Source organism: Staurois parvus, unplaced genomic scaffold, assembly GCF_062004578.1.
Source record: "Staurois parvus isolate SC_StPar_1 unplaced genomic scaffold, SC_StPar_1.0 ptg000182l, whole genome shotgun sequence".
In the NCBI taxonomy this organism is placed as follows: Eukaryota; Metazoa; Chordata; class Amphibia; order Anura; family Ranidae; genus Staurois; species Staurois parvus.
The window spans coordinates 190,649-208,422 of NW_028317978.1; the positions used below are offsets into that span (position 1 = coordinate 190,649).

Consider the following 17,774-nt stretch of genomic DNA (forward strand, 5'->3'; position numbering starts at 1 on the left):
GATCGCTGGTGCAATACTTTCCAGGCTTCTTTGGACAAAAGTAATAAATGCTTTTTCTTTTTTTACCTGAAAAAATGTGCATTTATTATTTTTGTTCAACAGGTGAACGTATCCTTTAATTCATTATGTTCAGTCTGCTCTAGTTCTGACAGTTTGGCTAATATATATGCCTTGTGTGGTTTAAATATCTAATGCAAGTTACAGTCTTTATCCAGGGTTCTCCTTATCTGCATCCTTTCTTGTTTTTTGGGCTTACCCAGTCTTGATATTGGCACTGAAATCACAAGGGGTGGTAGTGAACTATTTTGGTGGTCACTTTGCGGAAAGGAGCAGATTTCACTGCTATATATTATCAGATGGTAGAAGTCTTCTTAATGGTGGTCCCTTGTTCTTTCAGGGACAAAAGGCCAAAGAAGAAACTCCCTGAGAAATCAAGTTATTGTTGAGATTCCTTGTCACTCAGATCAAGTTGCTAGTGCTCTCTTCGCTCTCACTATCACGGCAGCAGTTGGTCTCACCACAGTCACAATAGTCCACAATATATTTTCCCCTGTTCTTCCCCTAGGGAAGGTTCTTGAAAGAAGCCATTCTAGAGAAGTGTGCTGGACTTGTGGAGCCCCACCTTTTTCAGATGCTACAAGATGTGGCAGTGTTCAGCTGGATAGTGAACTTCAGGAAGAGCCCATTCAGAGAATTCAATATGGTGCTGAAGAGAGCCTTCCTGGCAAAAAGAAAGATCTACAAGACTATACGATGAGCTCAGCAAGTGATTCTGAGTCCAACATTACCTTTGAAGGGCTGTATTTCCTTACTGCAGATGTTGACACGAGGCATTTTCAAGTTTTCTGCGATAGTTGGATCGGTCCTCACAGTATCAAATGCTTTTGGTGCCTCTGGTCATTCGTCAAGCTCTCTGGTGGTGGACAATTCCAGGCAAACTCTCCTAAAGCATTATCCCTTAGTCTGAGAGAATAGATGATTCTTACTACAAATGCCAATCTCCAGGACTAGGGAGTTCATTGCTTATGGAGATGAGCCCACGACCAGTGGAAGAGTCTGTTAACTCAACATTCCACTAGAACTGAGTGCAGCTTCCCTTGCTTTGTAGACATTTACCCATTTGCTGCAAAGTCACCAGGTCAATTCTAATGGACAAGCCACCTGTGATATATATGTTGCAACACAGGGGGCATCAATAGCATTGAGATTTTCCAGTGGGCAGAGATGCTTCTGATGGCACTGACCTCAGCCTACCTGCTAGGGCCATAACATACAAGCAGATCATTTGAATCGAGCATTTTCAGGCATTCTTGAATAGGGGGGTCAACAAGAATAAGGGGTATTCCATTAAATGATTGGATGGCAACTCCAATGAACGCACAAGTTCCTCATTTCATATCACGTGTCCTCAAGCTATGGCTCAGGGTACAGTCACTATACTATGAGACTGATTTAAATAATTCCTCTAACTCCTTTCTTGTTACAGTCTGATAAAGATACGCATTAAAGCAGTCCAGGCAATAGTCATTGTGCCCTAATGGCCAAGAAGACCTTGGCTGTCTCTTATTCTACAGAAGGCAGTGGTACCGCTGCACTTCTTGTGGAACAAAACAGGACCTTCTGGTGCAGGAAGACTTTCAACCCACCATCTTCATGAGCAAGGTTTCTCAACCAGGGTTCCTCCAAAAGGTTGCCAGGGGTTCCTTGAGCAATGTCTGCCTCTCAGATGACTTACCAGTGACATCATTGGTCTTTTTAGCTATCTGTAAGGGGGTAATTCTTGGCAATAACCACAAGTGTAAGGAGAGCTCTTCCCACTGACCATTACACTAATGTATCGTGAATTGTAGATACAGTGGGTAGAATGAGTATTGAACACGTGACCATTTTTCACATCAGTAACAACCCATGCAGTCCATACATATAAAGAAACCAAAACAAATAAGTTCAGAAATTACGTTATGTGTAATAAAATGGAATGACACAGGGAAAAACTATTGCACACACTAACTGAAATTAATTTAATACTTCGTACAAAATCATTTGTTGTAATGACAGCTTCAAGATGCCTTCTGAAAGGAGAAACTAGTCACATGCATTGCTCAGGTGTGATTTTGGCCCATTCTTCCACACATCTCGAAGGTTCCATGGGCCTCTTCTAGGAACTCTGATCTTTAGTTATTTCCTATAGATTTTCTAATGGATTCAAGTCAGGTGATTGGCTGGGCCATTCTAGCAGCTTTATTTTCTTTGTCTGAATCCAATTGAGAGTTTCCTTGGCTTTGTGTTTGGGATCATTGTCTTGCTGAAATGTCCACTCTCGGTTCATGTTTGTTTGCAAGTATGTTTTGCAACAATAAGGTTGTGAAGGTCTTGAGAAAGCCCTTTGCTTTTACCCATCATCATGTTTCTTGTGTGACACCTTGGCAATGAGGCACCTTTTTATAGGCCATTATTTGAGACTGAACCAGCTGATAATTTTCACTGACAAGGGGCAGGATTGCTTTTTAATTACTGAAATTTCAGCTGGTGTCTTGGCTTTCCATGCCTTTTTGTACCTCCCTTTCTTCATGTGTTGAATACTTTATCCCGGTGTCATTCCATTTTATTACACATAACCTAATGTCTGAACTTGTTTTGGTTTCTTTGTATGTATGGATTGCATGGGTTGTTACCGACATGTGGTGAAAATTTCATGTCAATAGCACCTTTAGAAATATATTTTCTGAGAAAAATGGTAACGTGTTGAATACTTATTTTACCCACTGTATAATCATTTTTAGCAGGGGGTCCCTGAGACCAGAAAGTTATTTCAAGGGTTCCTCTGTGTTCAAAAGGTTGAGAAAGGCTGTCCATGAGGCTATGGTTGGTGGCATGGCTCTTGAAAGGGAAAACTAAACAGACAGACAATCTCAGATCTCTTAAAGCACTACTTCTACTCAAACGTAAGCCTGGTGTCTTCCACAAATTACATTTTCTTCCAGATTTGGCACAACTTCTTGTCCATCGCAACTAGCAGGAGGCTCTTATCCTTTGTCTCGATAGCTTCCTGATATACTGTTCTCCAGTCTGTGTTAGATATGGGAATGGCATAGAAATCACAGAGTTCAGCTTTGTTTCTCAACAGACAATAGCAAGCAAAAAAGCCACTGGTGAACGGTGTCAGGAAAGCAACTTTCAATCTGCACAATCCAAAGAGAGCATTAGTCCCATCATAGGATTTGCCCTATAGTTTTATGTGTTTTGATGCAGCCTTCTTATGAGCCTCTAGATACAAATACCACCATCTGGTCTCTGACTTTGAAGGTGGTCTTCATGGCCATCACAAGAGTATCAGAACTGTGTGCTTCTGCCTGCAGAAGGCCTATTTGCATCCTTGTGCCAGATAAGGTTGTACTTCACCTATCACTAGAATTTTGTCCCAAAGTGACAAATGGGAGTCCATTTTACCAACTCTACCTACACCCTGTGAGACTCACTTAGCAGGGGGTACTTCAGTTGGACATAGTAAAGCTGATCTCAGCCTATCTGGCAAGACAGGAGCCATTCAAGAAGGTGGACAGTCAGTTTGTGCGGACAGCTGATTCTAAGAGACGAATGGTGATATCACCAAGGGATGTGTCTGCAAAGATTCAGAAGATGGTTCAATCAACGTATCTAGTAAAGGGCTTATTGCCGCCGAACAAGGTTTCAGCTCATTCCACCAGAGGGATGGGGACTTTGTGGGCAACTTACGCCAAAGTCCACTGATGACAGCCAGCTGGAGTTCCACAAATATGTTTATCCAGCACTATAGACTGGATGTGATCAACAAAAGAGTGAGCCATTTCAAAGCCCAATACTTTCTGCTATAGTGTCAGTGTATGAAAACATTTTGCATTCAATGTTTGTCCTGTTTATACCCACTTTGTTGTGGCAGGTTATGCCAAGTAGTTTAGGATGACCTGCCATATGCACAGTGGCTAAATGGTTAACACTTCCGTCTGGCAGTACTAGGGTTGTTGGTTCAAATCCCAACCATGGCACCACCTGCCTGGAGTTTATATGTTCTCCCTGTGCCTGCGTGGGTTTCCTCCGAGTACTCCGGTTTCCTCCTATACTCCAAAGACATGCATGTAGGTTAATTGGATCCTGCCTAAATTGGCCCTAGTATATGAATGCAAGTTAGGGACCTTAGATTGTACGCCTCGAGGGATAGGGACTGATGTGAATGTACAATATATGTAAAGCTCTGCATAAAAGGATGGCGCTATATAAGTACCTGAAATAAATAATAAACAACAGGAAACCGGTTGTCACCCCTCTGGTGTCCTGTCTCAAGTCCTGGTAATAAACACTGGGGAGAAGTAGTGGAGTGGAGCACCTATACACAGCAGGCAGTAGTAGTGTGTATTAGAAGTAGGGCAGTGCGGAGTTCCTGCACACAGCAGGCAGGAATAGTAGTAGAGTACCTGTACACAGCATGCAGTAATAGTAACAGAGTACCTATACATAGCAGGCAGCAGTAGTAGTAGTAGCAGAGTACCTATACACAGCAGTAGTAGTAGCGTGTAGGAGAAGTAGGTCAGCGCAGAGTTCCTGCACACAGCAGTAGTAGTAGCGGAGTAGTAGGTCAGCGTGGAGTTCCTGCACACAGCAGTAGTAGTAGCGGAGTAGTAGGTCAGCGTGGAGTTCCTGCACACAGCAGTAGTAGTAGCGGAGTAGTAGTGTGTAGGAGAAGTAGGTCAGCGCGGAATTCCTGCACACAGCAGTAATAGTAGCGGAGTAGTAGCGTGTAGGAGAAGTAGGGCAGCGCAGAGTTCCTGCACACAGCAGTAATAGTAGCAGAGTAGTAGCGTATAGGAGAAGTAGGGCAGCGCAGAGTTCCTGCACACAGCAGTAGCGGAGTAGTAGCGTGTAGGAGAAGTAGGGCAGGACGGAGTTCCTGCACACAGCAGGCAGTAGTAGCGGACTACCTATGCACAGCAGTAGTAGCGGAGTAGTAGCGTGTAGAAGTAGGGCAGCTCGGAGTTCCTGCACACAGCAGTAGTAGCGGAGTAGTAGCAAGTAGAAGCAGGGCAGCGTGGAGTTCCTGCACACAGCAGTAGTAGAAAAGTAGTAGCGTGTAGGAGAAGTAGAGCAGCGCGGAGTTCCTGCACACAGCAGGCAGTAGTAGTGGAGTACCTATACACAGCAGTAGTAGTAGCGGACTACCTATGCACAGCAGTAGTAGTGAAATAGTAGCGTGTAGAAGTAGGGCAGCGCGGAGTTCCTGCACACAGCAATAGTAGCGGAGTATTGGCGTGTAGGAGAAGTAGGGCAGCGTGCAGTTCCTGCACACAGCAGGCAGTAGTAGCTGACTACCTATGCACAGCAGTAGTAGCGGAGAAGTAGCGTGTAGGAGAAGTAGAGCAGCGCGGAGTTCCTGCACACAGCAGTAATAGTAGTAGTGGAGTACCTATACACAGCAGGCAGCAGTAGTGGAGTACCTATGCACAGCAGTAGTAGCGGAGTAGTAGAGCAGCGCAGAGTTCCTGCACATAGCAGGCAGTAGTAGTTGAGTACCTATACACAGCAGTAGTAGTAGCAGCAGACTACCTATGCACAGCAGTAGTAGCGTGTAGGAGAAGTAGAGCAGCGCGGAGTTCCTGCACACAGCAGTAATAGTAGTAGTGGAGTACCTATACACAGCAGGCAGTAGTAGCGGAGTAGTAGGGCAGCGCGGAGTTCCTGCACACAGCAGGGAGTAGTAGCGGAGTACCTATACACAGCAGTAGTAGTAGCGGACTACCTATGCACAGCAGTAGTAGAGGAGTAGTAGCGTGTAGGAGAAGTAGAGCAGAGCGGAGTTCATGCACACAGCAGGCAGTAGTAGTGGAGTACCTATACACAGCAGTAGTAGCAGCGGACTACCTATGCGCAGCAGTAGTAGTGGAGTAGTAGCGTGTAGAAGTAGGGCAGTGCGGAGTTCCTGCACACAGCAGGCAGTAGTAGCGGACTACCTATGCACAGCAGTAGTAGCGGAGAAGTAGCGTGTAGGAAAAGTAGAGCAGCGTGGAGTTCCTGCACACAGCAGTAATAGTAGTAGTGGAGTACCTATACACAGCAGGCAGTAGTAGCGGAGTAGTAGGGCAGCGCGGAGTTCCTGCACACAGCAGGGAGTAGTAGCGGAGTACCTATACACAGTAGTAGCGGAGTACCTATACACAGTAGTAGCGGAGTACCTATACACAGTAGTAGTAGCGGAGTAGTAGGGCAGCGCGGAGTTCCTGCACACAGCAGGGAGTAGTAGCGGAGTAGTAGGGCAGCGCGGAGTTCCTGCACACAGCAGGGAGTAGTAGCGGAGTACCTATACACAGTAGTAGCGGAGTACCTATACACAGTAGTAGCGGAGTACCTATACACAGTAGTAGCGGAGTACCTATACACAGTAGTAGTAGCGGAGTAGTAGGGCAGCGCGGAGTTCCTGCACACAGCAGGGAGTAGTAGCGGAGTAGTAGGGCAGCGCGGAGTTCCTGCACACAGCAGGGAGTAGTAGTGGAGTACCTATACACAGTAGTAGTGGAGTACCTATACACAGTAGTAGTAGTAGCGGAGTAGTAGCGTGTATGAGAAGTACTGCAGCCCCCACACGTCCCCAGGCTCAGCCTATTAGTAGAGTGTAGCAGGGAACGCTCGCAGGCTCCCATGTAAGGAGAACAATGTCAGCGCCCTCTCCCCCAGCGCCTGTCCCTGAGCCCCGGTCACTCCGTCCCTATCACTCCTCTCCCCCATGACACTGACAGGCCACAACTACGTCACGGGTCGGTGGGAGAACTCCTGAGCAGCCAGGTGAAGCTCGCTCCCTCCCGTCACTCCCACCATTCCCCGAGCCCCGGCTCAGCCCCGCCGCTCCCATTTACCAGGCTCGATGATCGCGTAGTCCGGGTTGCTGTGTATACGGCGGCCGGAGCGGGACGTACCGAGGAGAAGGCGTTCGAGCTTCCCAGTCGCAGCCCAGCCTGTGCCGTGTGCCGGGGCTGGCGGGTCAAGGCCAATGGAGGAGGAGGCGGAGCGGCCGGTGCTGCCATCTGCTGGACGCCGAAGTGCCGACACCTGGGAGCCGTCTATGTCTCCCTTATCTCTGGGGGTCACTACATGACCGGTGTACCGGCACCGCGTCCCTGTGATGTCACTCGATAGCTTTTGTATTCGGGGTGTCTTCCTTACAGTCTATGTTTTATTTGCCTACAATTAAATTGAACTCTAGGCAGAACGTTTTCCCATTTTGGATGGAGTAAGGGAGGGTTATAACCACTGTCAGTTTTGTTTTTTTTTTTTGTGTCTCATTGCAGAGATTTTCCTTCACTTCCCGTTCCATAACTAAAACAGGAAGTGACTATCAATCCCTCCAAAGGGAGGGCATCCCACTGTGTCCCCAGAACTAGTGTCCCCATTGGAAGATTTCTCCTCTATTCCTGTTCTTGGGACAACCCAAACTTGGGGATTTTCCATCACTTTCAATGATAATGATAAACAAGACAAATAAAAAGGAAGAATCTCCCTGACAAGAGGTCTAGTCCCTCGTCGGGATATCCAAAGCATAAAAAAAATGTGTTTTACCTTTAGTTCTACTATTAAGTAGAACTAAAGGCAAACTTTGTCTTTAGTTTTGGATGGAGTGGAGATGGATTAGAATACCTGTCAGTTGTTATTGCTGTCTGTGCCCCCATTACGCAGATTCACCCTCTCTGTTTGTCCTGTTTAAAAAGTAAAAGAAAATCCCACATTTTGGGTTGTCCCCAGAAAAGTAATAGAGAGGAAATCTTCCAATGGGGACACAAGTTCTGGTGACCTGGGGGTTCTCAAGGAAATCCCATAATTTGCAGGGATTTCCTCTCACTTTCTGTTTGGCTTTGGGACAGGAAGTGAGGGGAAATCTCCCCAATGGGACACAAATGGCAAAAAAAATAAACGGACAGGGGTTATAACCCTCCTTGCTCTATCCAAAATGGGAAAACGTTCTGCCCAGGGACGGACTGACCATTTGGAAACTCGGGCACCGCCTGAGGGCCCGGGGTCAGTAGGGGGCCCCATGAGATGCCCCTGGTACCTTTTTCATAGGCTTTTTTGAGTTTAGGCAAGGACACAGGGGCCCCATGATCCCCTATTGGCCAGAAGCCCCATGAGTTGTCAGTCCGCCCCTGGTTCTTCCTATAGTTATACTTTACTGTTCTAATTAAAGCCCAACTCCAGGATTAGAAAAAAATCTACCTTAGCTGTGCTTCTTGCCCTGCCCTGCAAGGGTTAAATGCTCATTATGGTCTAGGGGGTGGAGGATCGGGAGGTATTAGGTCTCTTTCACACGGGCGTTCCATATGTCCATTTTTCATCTGTCCGTTTATGGATGAAAAACGGACACCCATGTACTTCTATGGACTAGCGGATGTAAACGGACAGTCATCCGTTTACATCCATTAATGTCTGTAATTGTTAACATCTGTTTTTTTAATGGAAAAAAACCTTATTTTTCTTCCGTAAAAAAAAGGACAAAAAAAAGGGATAACAAACAGATGTAAACGGATGTAAAGCGATGAAAAAAACGGATATAAACTGATGAAAAAATGGATATAAACTGATGGAAAAAAACGGATGTAAACCAGATGAAACTAGATAACAAACAGATGTAAACGGATGTAAAGTGATGAAAAAAACGGATATAAACTGATGAAAAAATGGATATAAATTGATGGAAAAAAACCAGATGTAAACCAGATGAAACTGGATAAACAGTTGTAAACGGATGAAAAAAACAGATATAAACTGATGAAAACAACGGATATAAACCAGATGAAACTGGATAACAAACAGATGTAAACTGATGAAAAACAGATGTAAACTGATGAAAAGATGAAAACCAGATATAAACGGATGTAAACTGATGAAAAAACGGATGTAAACACGTGAAAAACAGATGTATACACATGAAAAACAGATTGAAACTGATGAAAAAATGGATATAAACTGATGAAAAAAAAACGGATATAAACTGATAAAAACAGAAAAATGGATGTAAACAGATGAAAAACAGATGTAAATGGGTGTAAACTGATGAAAAAACATATGTAAACAGATGAAAAACAGATGTAAATGGATGTAACTGGATGAAAAACAGATGTAAATTGATGAAAAAAAGAAAGTAAATGGATGAAAAAAAGGATGCAAATGGATGAAAAATTATGAAAAAGTAGATGTAAATCGGATGAAAAAAACAGATGTAAACTGATGAAAAACGGATGTAAACTGATGAAAAAAAAACGGATGTAAACTGATGAAAAAACGGATGTAAACTGATCCGTTTTTTTTTTAAAAAAACATGACTGAACTGATGAAAAAAATGGTCCGTCCTTGTGAAAGGACCCTTGCTTGCCCTTTCCCCCGGGGCCCAGGCTGTGGACGGCCCCTCAGAATCATCAGATACAAAGCAGGGCTATTAGTCCCATATTGTACATGGAGGAGACGAGCGTGCGACCGCAGCCAGGAGCGCCCCACAGAGGAGATTGCGAGGGAGTGGTGGCACCTCTGGAGAGAGGAATAAGGAAAGTATTTCTCTTCATTCCGCCACCCCTATACTGTACCTGGCTGCATTCACAGCGGAGCAGATTGGCTTCCAGGAGTTTTCAGGCCGTTTAGTGTTTTTCTCCAGGCACGCACGCATGTCACATGTGTATTCAAGCCTTGGGTGGTTTTGCTTCAACCAATGGAAAGCAGTGGGGGGAGGAGACCAGTTCCTACAAACTAAAAACCACACATATGTCAGGCATTCCCATCCAAGCCTGAGGGTCCAATAACATTCTGTATTACTTCAAAAGTAGCTCATATAGCTTTTGGAGCGTTAAACATCGATCTACATTTGAACGATCACCATTGAAATACATCAGATTTTGGATGTTGAGGAATTTGGAACTCTTTTCTGATTGATCTCTCCTGTTAGGAATAATGTATTTATAGTCAATGACCCATGTGATCAATATGTCACATGCAGGAAAGTGGATTTCCATTAATAGTTAATGTGATCTATTGCATCTGTTTCCCGATGTCGTCTCATAATCTGATCAACTGAACTGCGATCATATTTAGGAACAGAGTATCTCAGTGCTGTAGATGGATGCAAACCGATCAATAATATTCTGACCTGGCTGATTGATTCTGTTTGAATCTGATCAAGACTAAATCCATCATGAGGGATGTTCTGGCTGTTTGATTGTGGAGTCAATCATTTTGTTTCAGCTTCACATCAATTGGATAGTAAAATCAAAGTTTGTATGACCACCATAAGGCGAGGTTTACACCTATGCAGGTTACGTTGAGCTGTTTCTGTTTTGTGCTGCTTTTTTTATGTTTTTTTTTCTTGTTACTAGGCAGGTTTAGAATGCAAAACACATCAAAAAAGCAGCACAAATGCAGCAAAGACTCAATACATGCCTTTCTGCAGCATTTCTATTGAAGTTTATAGAACCAATAATGCAACTTTTTGCATTCAAAATAGTCCCTGACCCTTTCCAAAAAACTCACTGGGTGAAAACACACAGATGTGAACAGGGACGGACTGACATCTTATGGGGCCCCCGGGCAATAGGGGATCATGGGGCCCCTGTGTCCTTACCCAAACTCAAAAAAGCCTATGAAAAAGGTACCAGGGGCATCTCATGGGGCCCCCTACTGACCCCGGGCCCTCGGGCAGTGCCCGAGTTTCCAAATGGTCAGTCCGCCCCTGGATGTGTACATGTCCCATAGGAAATCATGTTAAATAGACTATGCTGCGTTTCATCAAAACACTGCAGAAAACTCTTAGGTGTGAACCTAAGTTTAGAGAGGATGCTACAGGGAACAGTCACCCTGCTGTAGGAACCCAGCTGCAATACAGAAATAGGTCCGTATTTTTTTTCTTCATATCCTGACATCCGTAGGGCTCCGTCACACTAGTGTTGATCTCTGAAGAGCAATCCACATTTGAATCTGTCTTCAGAGAGCATTTGACTGTTGGTGATGAGACATTGTATCACCCTCTTCATGGCACAGATCAGCTCCGCTGACCCTATAGAACCCCTTGCTAGCCCATAAAGGTGCCTTGCATTCTTCTATTTTTCTTGCTCCAGCCCACCAAGTCTGGCTTTCCCTGCCAAGTTCAGCCTCTGCTAGGCTCTGAGTATATGAAGTAGCACCCCTGCTGCTGGGGTTTAATTCAGAGTAATAAATGGACTTTTTTGATTGGGGGCTCACAGATAAGTGTTGTGACCTCCGCACTTTGACTTCAGGTGGGGTGACTGTGCATGTGCCCCTTCTGGAGGCCATGCCTGGTGGGAAAAGGCTATCTGTGTCTACAAAATGCTGTAATTGGATATTGATCAAGCAAGATAAAAATGTCATGGCCGAGCGATAAATATTGAGCCATGGTTCACACTGTGGATTTCAGTGTTTTCTGTGCGAATTCCGCACCGCATCACAATCACACCCCGTTCATGCGAACCACTGCGGGTATGTATGTTAACAACACCCCAAAAGCAGTCCACATATTGAGGTGTGATGTGCAGAATCAGATCGCATAGGTGTGAATAGCCATGCGATCCGATTCTAGTGCGGACCAAAAAAAGGGTCCTGCACATTTTTTGGTGCTGGTGCGGTGCGATTAGAGCCATACAAAATGTATGGCTCCAATCGCACCACACACAAATCACATGTGATTTGCACAGGAATGTGGTGTTGTCCCTGTGCGAATCACCTGCGATATACCGCACCGCATTTATGTGAACCCAGGCTGATGGTTTTGAACAACCCATGTTAATTGATTGTAGTGGAAAAGCATTGATGGTACAGAGTTACTAGACTACAGCTCTTTTAGTAAAATACAATACAAACTCCCAGGAAGTAGGTGACTCCCGTTATTTCCCCCTTCCGATCACCTGGGAGGGCGAAAGACACATGCTTCTGTCCCATCAACTTTATACAATCGATTGGTGTGTGTGGAAGCAATTGAAACTCGGGATACACGTGTATGGAACATCGATTTAGGTGATCGCACATTTTATAGCACTGTGTATAGCCAATATTAGAGTTCCCCTCGCCTATTGCTCTGGGGACAACTCTAAAATTTTGGAAAAATATAATTAAAAAAAAAAAATTTTGGTATGTGGCAACAGGGACAAAACTTACCTGTAACGAAGAGTGCCCTGTGATCTTCTGGTTGCTGCAGTGTAGAAATCTTCTCTGCACAGCAATGATCTTCCAGCCCTTCTAGGATTAACACCAGCTGCTGTTGCTTCCCCTTCCTCCTCTATTCATCAATACAAAGAACAGTATTCTCTGACTGGAGGAGACAGAGCCTGTCATTCTTCTTCCAGTCCTCCATTCACAGAAACCGTGTTCTGGGACAGAATAGTACAGGTTCTATGAATGGAGGAGTTGGGTGGGAGAGGTGAGCGAGCCATGCAAATCTTTTACTTTTGTATGGGCTGATGTTAACCCCCACAGCACCAAGACCAGCACTGTAGAGAGGACCCAGCAGCAGTGGGGTGCAGATATCCACTCTGTGTAGCAGCAAACCAAACATGGGACACACTTCATTACAGGTACTGTATGTTATGCCCATAGTGTTGAATAGAAAAAAGCTTTTACCCAGACATTCTATCTTGTGACAACAGTCACCAGCACCAGTAGAGGGGTGAATCTCGCCAATATGGAGAGATGGTGATTTAAACTTGACACAGGGTCCTAACCCCTTCCCAGTCTATCCAAATCTTAAAGAAAAAAAATTTGGCTATACATACACTACATTATTTATTTTCCCTGCGACTGGTTCAGTTTAGAACCAGAAAAGAAATAAAACCTATGGCTGGCCATACATTATACAATTTTCTTGAGATTTTTGCTTTAGATTTACCAAAAACAATATAATATGAGGTCAAACCCAAACAACACTTTCAATTGTATCCAATTAGGCAGGCCCTTGCACTACATAGTTGAAGGTAAATCTAAAGGAAATGGGGCAGAAATTGGATAGTGCCCCATATTAGCACTATGGGGGACATTTACTAAAACTGGTGCAGCTGTGTATGGTAGCCAATCAGCTTCTAACTTTAGCTTTTTCAGTTAAGCTTTGATAATGAAACCTGGAAGCTGATTGGTTTCTCTGCAGAGCTGCACCAGATTTTGCACTCTAGTTTTAGTAAATAACCCCCTATATGTCCGTTAAAATATTCTATAGTTAAGTATTTGGCATTTTGCACAGTAGAGTAGGGACTGGACAGAGAGGGATCACTTTGATGCAGTTTACCAACTTGAACTTGTATTCCAATATGTGCAAACCAATATTCCCTGATTTAATGCAAAAGTTTGCTAGTAATATGTAAGAGCGTATAGCAAGGAAGCTGCAGAGGGCGCCAACTAAGTGCAGTATATAGGAAAAGATTTTATTAAAAATAACAAGTGACAACTAACAAGGTGCATAAGGATAACAGCATGCCATCCACCCAGTGCATTGAGCCGGTGAGCTTTGATGTGTCTTCAGAAGCCAGAAAGCAGATGCCGCTGTCAGGAGCTGTGCAGGAAACTGGAAATCCTGGAGCTTATGGACTGCACAAAACATGACTGGTTGTCCCACCTGGGAGGGCCGCAACATGGGGAGTGTGGTTATGTGTTTCGAAAGGGGAACTGATCTTTTTTCAAACCTGAAACCCTGTTTCCACAGCAGAGGTATGGTTTTTTGGCTGCAATACTTCCCTGAACACCACTACTGGCCAGACTACTCCAGACACTAGATGGGTGTACCTGGGTCCCACTTGTTTCTGCCAGTTCTGTGCTGATGGCACTGCTGGATATCTTCTGATCTCAAAGGGAAGCAAGCATGATACGTCATATCTGCATTAAGTTTCCTTGGATGATCACTGCATTTACAATCCTCAATGTTGCCTGCTTCTTCAAAAGAGCTTTAACAGCATGTCTTGAAACTCTGATCTTTGCCTGAGAGAGACCTTACTCATGTAGTTTAACCTCCCTGGCGGTATGATTTCCAATTTTTTGTGCTGAAAGCAGTACCATTTTTTTGCATGGAAATATGTAGTTTTTTATTGTAGGCTGTAATTTTTAGGAATAACTCACTGAAATCTGTCCGAACAAGAGTCTAGTAAACATTCTGAATATGATAAAACTTGAAACACGAAATCATAAATTATAATTTAATAAATAATCATAAAAAATATTAATATAATAATATATTTAATTCAATAATATAATCAAACCAAAAACACTGAAATTTGAAATACAGAGGCAAATTCGCACATCGCTGAGCAAAGTCGCAAAATCGTTGTTTGATGACGAATTTCCCCACAAATCATTGTCACTCAATTCTGCAAGTGGTTCTGATTTACTATCGCTGTTCTCTAGCTGGTCTACAACCGCTTTTGACATAAAGGGACGCTTTTTGGACGCCATGGACGTTTCTCAGTTTCCAGGCAGAAAGAACAGTCAAAATGCAGGCAGGGCACAGGACAAAGCAGTAGGGACAAAATATATGTGAAATGCATTGAAACAGCAATGTTTTACTATATAATAATTAAAAAAAATAAATTTTTTAAAAAATTTCAAATTTGCCGCCAGTTCCGGCGCCCGTACGTCCCGACGTCACAGGGACTGGAACATGGAAGCCGGATGCTGGCATCGGCCAGAGATGGCCAGGGACGCTGCAGGGGACACATTGCGGGAGTGAAGGACAAGGTAAGTGCTGCAGGGACTCCCTGAGCAACGCCGCATAATAAGCCCGAGTGTAGCTCGGGGTTACCGCTCTTGGTACTGAAATTTTACCCCGAGCTACACTTGGGCATACCGCCAAGGAGGTTAACCACTTTCCCGTCGCCCTGTAGCAGATATATTGCTACAGGGCAGCAGGGGTGTGCAAAATCACGTATATATGCGTAATTTTGCATTTCCGGGTGGGGGGCGTGCGCTGCTATGCGCAGCTTTGGTTGTCAATCACCGAGTGCCGGCAGGGACCCGGTGATTGACAGCCGAGGCCGCGATTATTCCTTGCTAAAAGGTTTGTAGTTTTAAAGCAGACATGATGCAGTGAAGAGAGGAGTGGTTGATTTTGGCAGTTTCACCATTCTTTGGGGTTACAAAAGGTCCCATCATATGCACACTCAAAAGGGGTTTAGAGGGCATTTAAATAAATAGACATCTATTAGAGTATTTGTAAAGCATTGATCAGCAGTCTCGGAAACTGTGAAAACATTTGTTTTTACCATGAAACAATGTGAATGCCCACTATGTACTTCTATTTGTACGAATTCATTTACCATTTGGTGAAGGCTGCAACAGGGGCAACAGACAAGCTTTCCCTGTGTACATTGTAAGGAACACTGAGCAGGTTGGTAGGTTTTTTTTTAGTATTTTATTGCAGAAAAAGGAATTCTCTTCTGCAATTAAGAGCCTGCCTGCTTGCAATTTTTATGAGACTTTGTCCAATACCTAGCTGGTCATAATTTACAAACTAAAGCCATAGCCTCAGGACGCTGTGCTGTTCAGTCAAATGACAGGCTCTGCTCAGTCCTTTCCTTTTGAAAAAAGGAAAAAAATCCTTAGCTGAAAAATAAGGGTTTTGTTTCTTGTCTAAATCTGATGCAGAGACCCTGTTCTGGTGTTTGCAAGATGTGGACAATGCACCTTTACATATAAACTATCGGCTAATATTAGATGTAGGCAGGATTCTAGTCATGTGTGATTTGATTGATGACTGTACTGTTTACAGCAGATCAGTGAATCATTCATTGATGTAATGTTTAGAAATAGACTATTTTTCTGACTTGTTATGATGTTGTAATCATGAATCCTGATGCATCAATTATTACCCAAAACTGGAACAACATTCCCTCTAACACCAATCAGATTCAAGCCTACCCAAAAAGTCTGAACCAGACTGGATGGTGTGGACAACAGAATCCAGATCTCTGTAACAGCGCTTTGAATCATCAGGCTCTTTGTCATTGCTGCATCATAAGCACCATTCCATCTTTGTCGTTTGTCCAAAAATCTTCTATGTAAATTGGACTGAAGTAGAAACACTAGGAAAACATGAATCCTGGGTATAAAGATAGTCTGATATATTTATACAACACAGTGGTCAGGGACCTCAGTCTCATAGTACTCTACACTGCTCAAAAAAAATTAAAGAACACCTTGAAAACACATCAGATCTCAATGGGGAAACATATCATGCTGGATATCTATACTGATATAATGTGTTAGGAGGGTAAGGATGCCCCATCGTTTGATGGAAATGATCAACCTACAGAGGACTGAATTCAAAGAAACCCTGAAAATCAAAGTGAAAAAACTATGCAGCAAGCTAGTCCATTTTGCTGAAATGTCATTGCAGCAACTCAAAATGGTACTGAGTAGTTTGTATGGCTTGTATACATGCCTGACAACATCGGGGCATGCTCCTAATGAGACGACAGATGGTGTCCTGGGGAATTTCCTCCCAGATATGGACCAGGGCATCACTGAGCTCCTAGACAGTCTGAGGTGCAACCTATTAGTGAAGGATGGACCAAAACATAATATCCCAGAGGTGTTCTATTGGATTTAGGTCAGACAAGCATTCAATGGTATCAATTCCTTCATCCTCCAGGAACTGCCTGCATGAGGCAGGCTCACCCCATGAGGCTGGGCATTGTCATGCACTAGGAGGAACCCAGGACCCACTGCACCAGCGTAGGTTCTGACAATGGGTCCAAGGATTTCATCCCAATACCTAATGGCAGTCAGGGTGCCATTTTCTAGCCTGTAGAGGTGTGTGTGTCCCTCCATGCATATGCCTCCCTAGACCAAATTGACCTACCACCAAAACGGTCAAGCTGAACGATGTTACAGGCAACATTTGCCATGGCTTCCCCAGACCCTTTCATATCTGTCACATGTGCTCAGGGTGAACCTGCTCTCATCTGTGAAAAGTATAGGGCATCGGTGGCAAACCTGCCAATTCTGATGTTCAAGCCAATCGAGCTCTATGGTGCCAGGCAGTGAGAACAGGGACCACTAAAGGATGTCGGGCCCTCAGGCCACCCTCATGAAGTCTGTTTCTGATTGGTAAGAGACATTCACACTAGTGGCCTGCTGGAGGTCATTTTGTATGGCTCTGGAAGAGCTCATCCTGCTCCTCCTTGCACAAAGGAACAGATACCGGTTCTGCCGATGGGTTAAGGACCTTCTACGGTCCTGTCCAACTCTCCTAGAGTATCTGCCTGTCTCCTAGAATTTCCTCCATGCTCTTGAGATTGTGCTGGGTGACACGGCAAACCTTCTGGCAATGGCACGTATTGATGTGCCATCCTGGAGGAGTTGGACTGCCTGTGCGACCTCTGTAGGGTCCAGGTATCGCCTCATGCTACCAGTAGTGACACTGACCCTATCCAAACGCAAAACTAGTGAAAAACAGTCAGAAAATATGAGTAGGTAAAAAATGTCAGTGACCACCTGTAAAACCATTCCTGTTTTGGGGGTTGTCTCATTGTTGCCTATCTAGTGCACCTGTTGTTAATTTCATTAACACTAAAGCAGCTGAAACTACTTACCTGACCAGATCAATATTCCAGGAGTTTAATTGACTTGATGATATACTCTGATTAAAGTATTCCTTTAAGTTTTTTGAACAGTATATATAGAGTGCACTTTAACATTCATAATTTGGATTAGTAACATATCTTGGCACAGCAGACACATTCATTTTATAACATCAGCATTGTAATAGTGATACAAACAAC

The 17,774-nt window shown here is 44.0% G+C and overlaps 1 protein-coding gene across 2 annotated transcripts in view; it reads right to left on the minus strand.

The window, feature by feature from the left end:
• SEC31B (SEC31 homolog B, COPII component) overlaps positions 1-7,028 on the minus strand; it is a 186,995-nt gene extending 179,967 nt beyond the window's left edge. The window contains exon 1 of one of the 2 annotated variants that reach the window (XM_089677220.1): positions 6,882-7,028. The gene's annotated coding sequence lies outside the window, so the exon portion shown is untranslated. The remainder of the gene's footprint in view (positions 1-6,881) is intronic. The other variant, XM_089677218.1, reaches the window with a different exon arrangement.
• Between the last annotated feature and the right edge of the window lie 10,746 nt (positions 7,029-17,774).